The sequence below is a fragment of the Cebidichthys violaceus genome, unplaced genomic scaffold, assembly GCF_023349555.1.
Source record: "Cebidichthys violaceus isolate CVI_PGR_0920_01 unplaced genomic scaffold, fCebVio1.0.p SCAF_21, whole genome shotgun sequence".
In the NCBI taxonomy this organism is placed as follows: Eukaryota; Metazoa; Chordata; class Actinopteri; order Perciformes; family Stichaeidae; genus Cebidichthys; species Cebidichthys violaceus.
The window spans coordinates 12136774-12145256 of record NW_027176384.1 but is presented as its reverse complement, the minus strand read 5'-3'; the positions used below and the strand labels follow the sequence as shown (position 1 = coordinate 12145256).

Below are 8483 nucleotides of genomic sequence, written 5' to 3'. Positions count from 1 at the left end.
TCGCACTGCGCTTTCCTGGTGTTCATTCAGGCCAAAAACCAGAGCTTCTCACACATATTTGACGTCAACCTCACGTCGGGCCAACCCGAAAATCATTCTACTTCCATTTTCCACCTGCTGACTCAGCCGACCTGCATCTGTCTGTCAGAAAGAGACGTCACTAAAAGAGAAAAGGTATGTCCCGCTGGAATTTCCTTGTCTTAAATGTGAGTGTAAAAGGAATACATTCTGACAAAATATGCAATTGTATTAATACCGTTTTAAAATTCGCACAATAAAAAACATTATCCACAATAAATACTGCCTTCCGCCTGGAGAATGTCAAAAAATATCTACTTCTGGTCGTTTGATTTCCATTCTCCATAGCATACGGTTGCTGTCTGCATCTCTTTGAGTAGTCGACTGACTCCCTCACTCATTTCATGCTGTGACGAAAGATTCAGTGTAAATGATCACAAGATATTTGTCACTAAGGAAAATGGGCTTGTGTCCCATTAATGAAATACAATGAAACACCAGCTTTTAGTCACAGTTATGGATGAGCTCCATCAGTAGTGCTTAAGAACATCGGCCCACGCGTCACACTTGAGGATAATGTGTGCATCCACACACACGCACACACACACACACACACACACACACACGCACGCACGCACGCACGCACGCACGCACGCACGCACACACACACACACACACACACACACACACACACACACACACACACACACCAGTGTGGGGGCAGGAGTGAAAGCTGTGGGCAGACTACTATTGATTGACTTACAAATCTCACAAAGCAGATATTCTATTCGGTGAGTAGTGTAAGAGCCATTTTGTTGTTTTGTTTTTGTACAACCTCCCACCACTTGGGGGCGTAGTGCCGGTGTGAACCAGGGCACAGGTAATATAAACAGTGGGGTCATTAGAGACAGGTGTTGCTGAACAGAAGGGAGCAAACTGTTTTTGACCGTGCGACATGTAATGAATATTTGGTCTATGTAAAGAAAATGGATTGCAACAGAGAAAGTGGATGGCCTCCGTTTATGTAGAAATAAAATGATTATATTGGAAACTGGACTTCGTTATTTCAACATTTCAGCAACCGTGGTGACCTTTTTGGGAAACAACAGGGTCACTACAAGTAGCACCGGCCACCTAAAATGTTAAAAGTTGCGAGGAGGCGGGGCTCACTGAGACCGGTTTCTCGCGAGTTTGAGGCGAGATGCGGTTTTAGTTCAAACCCCTCTACGTCGAACCGTCTTTGTGCAAAACACCGAACCTGCAAACTGCTCAAACAGTTCTACAGTTAAATAGGTCCTTACAACTCTGAGTCTAATAATTCTTACAGGTAGAAATGACAAAATCTCGTTTATTCTGGTCAGATGTTTCAAATGCACAAAAAAAAGCAACAACTGTAAATTACAAGAAACCAGCAAAATGACGAAGTTGTTCCACATTGGGCTTTTCCCCCCCTCCGGTGCTGTCCCTTTCTAGAAGTCTTACCAGATAAACATTGACAGGCTAGTAATGTCTTGATTCAAATGACATCAAACAAACAAACAAAAATGCCTGACATGTGAAATTTTGGAAAAGAAAATCCTATGAAAGTATATACGCGAGAGCAACACTGATAACCTCAGCCAGTGTAACACAACAGGATCTGACAATATCACTGTGAAACATTAGAAACATGAGTTTACATCTAAACAAGAAAAGTGCGCTGGAGACAAAAGACAGTGTCACACTTCTTTCATACATCCGTGCACGGGCAGAACACATTTCAGATAGGAACAAACTCAGTGTGTTTGAGGTACAGGGGGTTATGATGAGAGGGGCTCCATCTTTGTTGTTCTGAAAACTGAAGTACGGAAACAGTTTCTCTCTGTGGCGGCCAGTGAAAGAGTAGATATGCGATTTGGAATCCACATCAAAGAAAGAAACCCGTCCTTCGTCGTAGTCCACGAAGACGCCCACATTCTGAAGCGTTTCGTTCAGTGTGAGTTCAACAAAACCTGATATACATGCAATATATGTTCCTTCATCAAGCCCAATGAGACAAGCACCGTTTTCCACTGACAGAGCTTCGTTCACCTTTCTATTCACAGACTCTCGGACCACTCCAACAAGCCACTCAGTGTTTCCTTTCACTTGCACCTCATAGTAGAACTTCCCTGCTGTGAACCCCTCCGTAGCCAAAACCTCAGTACACGCTTCAAATCTCTTTGGATTGTAGGGAAGCTTCTGTGTCGTGCCTGCATCTCTCTTGAAAACATGTCCGTTAACTCCTCACTGTTTCGTCATGGTGACACCGGTATTAGCTCCTCCCCTGCTTTAAAACATTTTTTTTTTAATTCTTTCGACTCCATTCATATGAGTAATAGTGGCTTATTTTGTAAATTTAAAGATACACTCACCAGGGCCCCGTTCCTCGTACCTGGCTAACTGAGTTAGCCGGTTAATTTTCAGGATAAGATTACATAAGTCAGGCTTTTCGGTTCCACGAAGTTTGGCAAAATCACCATAGCAACACATCCGTAAACTTGAACCTGCTCCAGCGCAGGCTAACTTAAGTTAGCTGGATAAGCTTGCCACTGAAAAAAAAAAAAAAAGTCAGCTCCCTTTCTCAGAGATCCCATTGATGAAGGAGCGATATTAGTTAGATTAGCGTTTTATAGGGAGAGAGTTCTTCGAGATCGGCAAGATCCGTTATCACATCATGATGACTTCCTATACGAGTGCTATCGATTCTTTATTTACAAGACCTTCTCGAGCCGTACGTTGAGAACACCACACAGCCGAGCATCGACCGTCTCACAGACTGGATGCGTAGCCTGCCGCTTTTTTTTTGCGAGTGGTACATTTCTGCACAGCGTCGGCCATGCGGAGAACAAAGCCGCTGCATGCCGTGCTGTTCGTAGAGTTTATTTGCCGCTTATGAAACTTATGGATGTGTTCGTTACATTACCGTGGCACATATTGTATTGACTCACCATTCTGAATCATGTTTTTGTGCTCAGTGTTTACTTGCTCCCATGTCCTCTGGATGGCTGGGTTGAAAGCACTCATAATCATATGACAGTGTTATTAGTACACCATAGAATATCATGATTGTAGAACATGATTAAAGGTGGACTCATGATAAGAATAGAGAGAATCGCACACAATTTCTTTTCACTGCTTCAATTGATTGAATTACTGATTATGAATAATACAAACATACAAACATACATACTGATCCGCCCATACACAGATTCACACACACACCTACTTCTATATGGTAATCTACACATACATATACACACATATAGTACATGATACATAAGCGCATACAGTACATGTATCCCCTGCTTTTGAACTACACACTTCCTGGTTAAAAAATAATGAACTCTTTCGCCTCCATTCACATGCGCAATAGGCGCCTATTATGTACATTTAAAGATACACTCACCAGTTGTGTTACTGCCAAACATCACCCCCAAATAACATTTTAACAAATAGCTAATTATGTTCATATCCTTCAAATCATAGGCTAGTCTTGACATGTTGCTATTGGATTTTGCACAGATGTATTCTCTACTGTATATTCTCATATACATGTTATTGTGTGTTTGTCCGTCAAGTATTACTTATTCAATAATTCAAAGATTACTTGTTTTGCTAACTATTGTTGTTTTTCTTCAGACGAAGACGGTGCGTATGAGCTTCTGAACGTTTATAGAATCTAATTTATTTTGTAACTCAAAGATTATTTTTCTGTCTTATTAACAATTACTTTTCATTCTTATCTTACTCTTCATCAGAATTCTAAGATTTTCTTTGTCTTCCTAACTTAATTATTTTTATAATTATTTATTTAGTCTTTTCACAGAGACTCAGAGTTCCTGCAGTACATCCAGAGCTTCCTTTACGGCAAAGAAGAAATGTTTCTTCCTGACCAAGTCAGATGGATGACGGCCCACAAGACGGACAGAAGTGGACGCCTGTGTTTTGAGTCAGTAAGCTGCACATTAAAGGAATAGTTTTTCATTTTGAGAAATACGCTTATTCACTTTCTGGCTGACAGTTAAATGAGAAGATGGATACCACTCTGTCTGTAAATAAATCGCTGGAGCCAACAGTCGGTTAGCTTAGCTTAGCATGAAGATCGGAGACGTGAAAACCGGCTGGCTCTGAACAAAGGAAACAGAATCCAGCAGATCTGAAGAATCTGCACAAAAACTCTTAACTGTTAAAATTGTAATTTGACATAATTAAGCTAAGATATGCTAAGCTAACTGGCTGCTTCCCTACAGACATGAAAGTGTTATCTTCACATCTAATTAGCATATTTCCAAATTGTTGAACTGCTCCTTTAAGATTACAAAAGTAGCGTTATAAATATAATAATATATATAATATAAATATCATCATAAAGTGGTGACGAGCTAAAGTTAGCCTTCTTTAACAAGGTTCCACTGCTTCAATGTCAAAGGTGAAGCCGATAAATGTTTTCTAGACTCAAATAACTTGTGATGCTGCTGATTAATGCAGATTTATTCAGACATGAATTAGTCTGCAGGCCAACACTTCAACTGAAGTCTTGGAGACAATGACACTAACAGCAGACCAAGAGATGGATCCACATTCCTGACTTGTTTTTGGTATCACAGGGCAGGACTCTTCCTGGGTCTTTGGCCTTCCTGGAGCCACTGAGGGTGGACGCCAACCAAAGCACACAAAGCCAGCATCACACAACCAATGAGGTGAGAGGAGGCTCCAGCGCCACACAACCAATGAGGTGTGAGGAAGCTCCAGCATCACACAACCAATGAGGTGTGAGGAGGCTCCAGCATCACACAACCAATGAGGTGTGAGGAGGCTCCAGCGCCACAGCAGTCCACTCAACACACTGAACCACCTTCAGCTCCACACTTTCTACACTTGACTGCTTTGATGTTGAGTTCAGTTAAATAATAATAAAAAAGATCAGACATGTGTCACATACTTTACCCTCAGTGACGATGGTGAATCTTCTTAAGTAGTTCATATGTTTGAGGTGACATTAGCAGCTGTACCTGCTTCTAAAACAACTTTGTCACCATGAGCGTGTTTCAACCAGCATGTTTATACAAGTATTTTAACTATATAAATGCAATTCCTCCTCCCAACTCACACACATACAATGACGCGAGAAAGAAATGTTGGGTGGATGACTCATTGACCAAAAAAATGTGTCTTTTCATTAAAAGAAAGTTGAGTTTGTCCTGAGGGTGGCTCCAGAGGAAGTGGTTACTGTCCTCACTAAAAGTTGTTTCAGCAAACTTATTTTTCAGCTCTACAGCCAGCTTGGCAGTATATTTCCCAGCACCGCATTCTCCAAGGAACAGACAGGTTGTTGTGTTCGGCAGGATTTAATGAGGGAAAATGTGTCATTTTTTGTAAAACTGAAAAAAGAGCACAAAACACAAAAAGGTAAGTGCCTTTGTAAGTACTAAATACTATCTCTAGTACATCAGTAGATCAAATATTACTGGCCTAAACCAAAGTGGACAGGCGCTTAAAAGTATTTCAATGTAAGTAATAAAAGATGAAATACAACAGTAAATAACATTTACACAAGCACCACTGCTTTACTCACTAAACACTAGAATACATCCATATGTAGTTGGCAGTAAACTAGCATCATCAACAATACTGTACTCAAACCAAAGAAATACTAACGTAAACATGTAATAACTGTAGATAGTAGATGACTTTCGGATGAAGCCAGGTGAGTCTGACCACAAGAGGTCAGGCACAACAAGCAGTGGCTGAGTGGCTCAAACCTCTGTTTAATGCAACACCAGTGATTTAGTTTGAAAACAAAAACACACACACAAAAAAAAAAAAAAAAAAAATCCAAAACGGTATAAATTCTCGGTGTTGTTTAGTCACATTCGTCATTCCAATTAAAAAATGTCTCTCGAGCAAGACAATTTTTCATCCTTTTATTTAAATTCTACCAATTACTTTCACACATTCAAACCCGTTTTCATCCTCTTCATGCAAAATGTCCAATCGAGACAGGCACAAATCCAAGCAAACAGATGTTAAAACTTGGCAAATATATTGTGAGATTAATGGAATGGATGCATAACACTGAAGCAAGGGTGCAAGTCTTTTTTTTTTGGTCTCTATAATTAAACGCATCCCCTTTTTCTCTTTGTCACTCGTACAATCACACATGCACACACCGCTGCACATTGTGTTTGCTTTCCCCCCAACCACTTTGTATTTGACATGCATGCTTAGTCATGCCCTGCTCTTACACCCCCCCCCCCCCCCGTGGGAGAAAGCATAGAGGGCCACAAACTAACTACGACGCAGCAGAATGAGACGCAGATGCACTGGCTAGGCATAGAAATGAGCTGGCTTTCAGGGAAACCACATTTCTGTTTGTTCTACCATGTGTCACCTATGCAAATAGGAGGAAATGGGAAACAGACAGGCTCCAAATTCCCACAGAACGATGATATTTGGTACCTTTCTTTAGGTTCTGGTTGGATGGTGTTTACTTGCGGAAGCCCTAATGGATGACATCCTCCGCTAAGTAATGTTGTTTTGGTAGACTGATTGTCGGCAGTCCAGGTGACCACTGCAGAGTTCCTCCCCCTGCAGCCATCATCTACTCCTAATAGCTTGCATGCTTATTTAATCACTGAGATGGAAAAAAAAAGAGGCAAATAGGGAGGAGTCTGGTTTGGGTGGAGAGGAAGTCTTGTGATTAGATTTTAAAAAAAGGGACATGGACCAGGGGCCTGTTGTTCGAAACCTAGATAAGAGATTAAGCACATAAGGATATGTTGGTTATCCTGGCTGAATTTATCCTGCAGTCGGTTGTTCGAAAGCTGGATAACTTTATCCTGGTCAAGTTACCATGGTGATTTATTCTCTGCAGCTAGCCTGCTCCAGACCAGGCTAAATGCCAAGCTTAGTTGATTCTGTTGTCTTATCTTTGGAGTCAGAAATGAATGTGTTTTCTACAGTCAGTCCATGTTCTGATGAAGGCTACGCATTGGCCTCGTTTTTAAACAAACAACACGTAGGCTAAATTATTATTTAAAAAAAAAGAAATAAAACAAAACATGATCAAATTAAAAAAATAAATAAAGTTAGCCTATTACGATAGTTCTTTTTCATAATTGGGGCCTATTCGTGTGTTCGTCATTGTAAATAAACACCCTTCATATTGTTTGCCAGCTCAAATCTGATTTTATTGCAGTCATTACAGTCATTAGAAATGGCTGCACTTGCAAAGGTGCTTGCAATTAATTACACGACTCATTTAATCAGTCCGTCTCCAAACTTCAAGACAGCAGCGGTGCTTCATTTTATGAGAGGCGTGTCACCTTACGTCAGCATTCGGATCCGCTGTTCATCGGAGGAAAGTGTCCACACCTGTCGTCTCATCAGTGAATCTGTGATCGATCTCTGTGGTCTACTGAAGAAAGCCGTGGCCGCGCACTTACTCGAATTAGTTAGACCTGGCTTGACAAAGCCGCCCCTCCTCAGCCTGACTCGGCGTTCGAACAACCAATTAAGCCAGGATGAACTTATGAGACTTTGCCCAACCTGGCTTTCCCACTTATCCCGGATGTCTTTATTCTACTTTCGAACAACAGGCCCCAGGTCTTTCAGTTACTTTATTTAGAAGATATTTTTTGGCTTTTATGTCATGAACTGAATACAGTTATTGTTCGAAAGAGTTTGGTGTCCTAATTTTCTTCTTGCCTGTCTTTTACGTTCACATTTTTTTTTTTCTCATATAGATTTATTATGGAGGTTTGTGTATAGTTCCACTTTTGCGGTGATTACAAGACTTCCAAATAAGAAAAAAAAAGCAAACAAGTCTGGACAAAAACGTATAAATGTCGATCTGCTCAATGTTGAAATACCAAATTACCATCTCTCCCTTTTGGATCACAGAAGTCATTTTATAGTCAACAGTACGGGCTTCAACTTGTCATTCGTTTATGTACAAACTGGCCTCGCAAAACCCCCCCAAAAAGCCCACTCTAAGTCTGTTCACTGTAGTCTGTGCATTCTCCTCTGTATCTTTGTTTATCCATGTACAACTCATTGAGAAACTCTCCGGGGGGGGGGGGGGGGGGGGGGTTACATTGTAACCAAGGCTATGCTGTAATGGCATCTCGTGGTTAAGTGTAGCAACTCAATTTCCTTCTGTCACTCCCCTCTGTGACCCTTTCCACAGGTTAACACTGCGCTGCGTTCAAGGCCAGTCGGACATATGAAAATAGTCGTTAAATAAGTCAATAAACAAGTTTATGTTTTTAGACGTATGTGTGTGTGTGTGTGTGTGTGTGTGTGTGTGTGTGTAATTTGAAGCAAATGCTGTTTGGACCTTATGACTTGGTTCCTTTCTGGTAGGCTTTTTTTTCCGCAGTGTAAAAAGTACCGTAATGATTATAAACTTTGAACATACGAGCTGCCCCCAAAGGCATCATCCA

The 8483-nt window shown here is 41.0% G+C and overlaps 1 long non-coding RNA gene across 1 annotated transcript; it reads left to right on the top strand.

Annotated features, from left to right (window-relative positions):
* The first annotated feature begins 5 nt into the window (after positions 1-5).
* LOC137877034 (uncharacterized) lies at positions 6-4899 on the top strand. Its single transcript, XR_011103497.1, has 3 exons — positions 6-174; positions 3855-3988; positions 4647-4899. It is a non-coding gene; the product is annotated as an uncharacterized lncRNA (long non-coding RNA).
* Positions 4900-8483: the final 3584 nt, after the last annotated feature.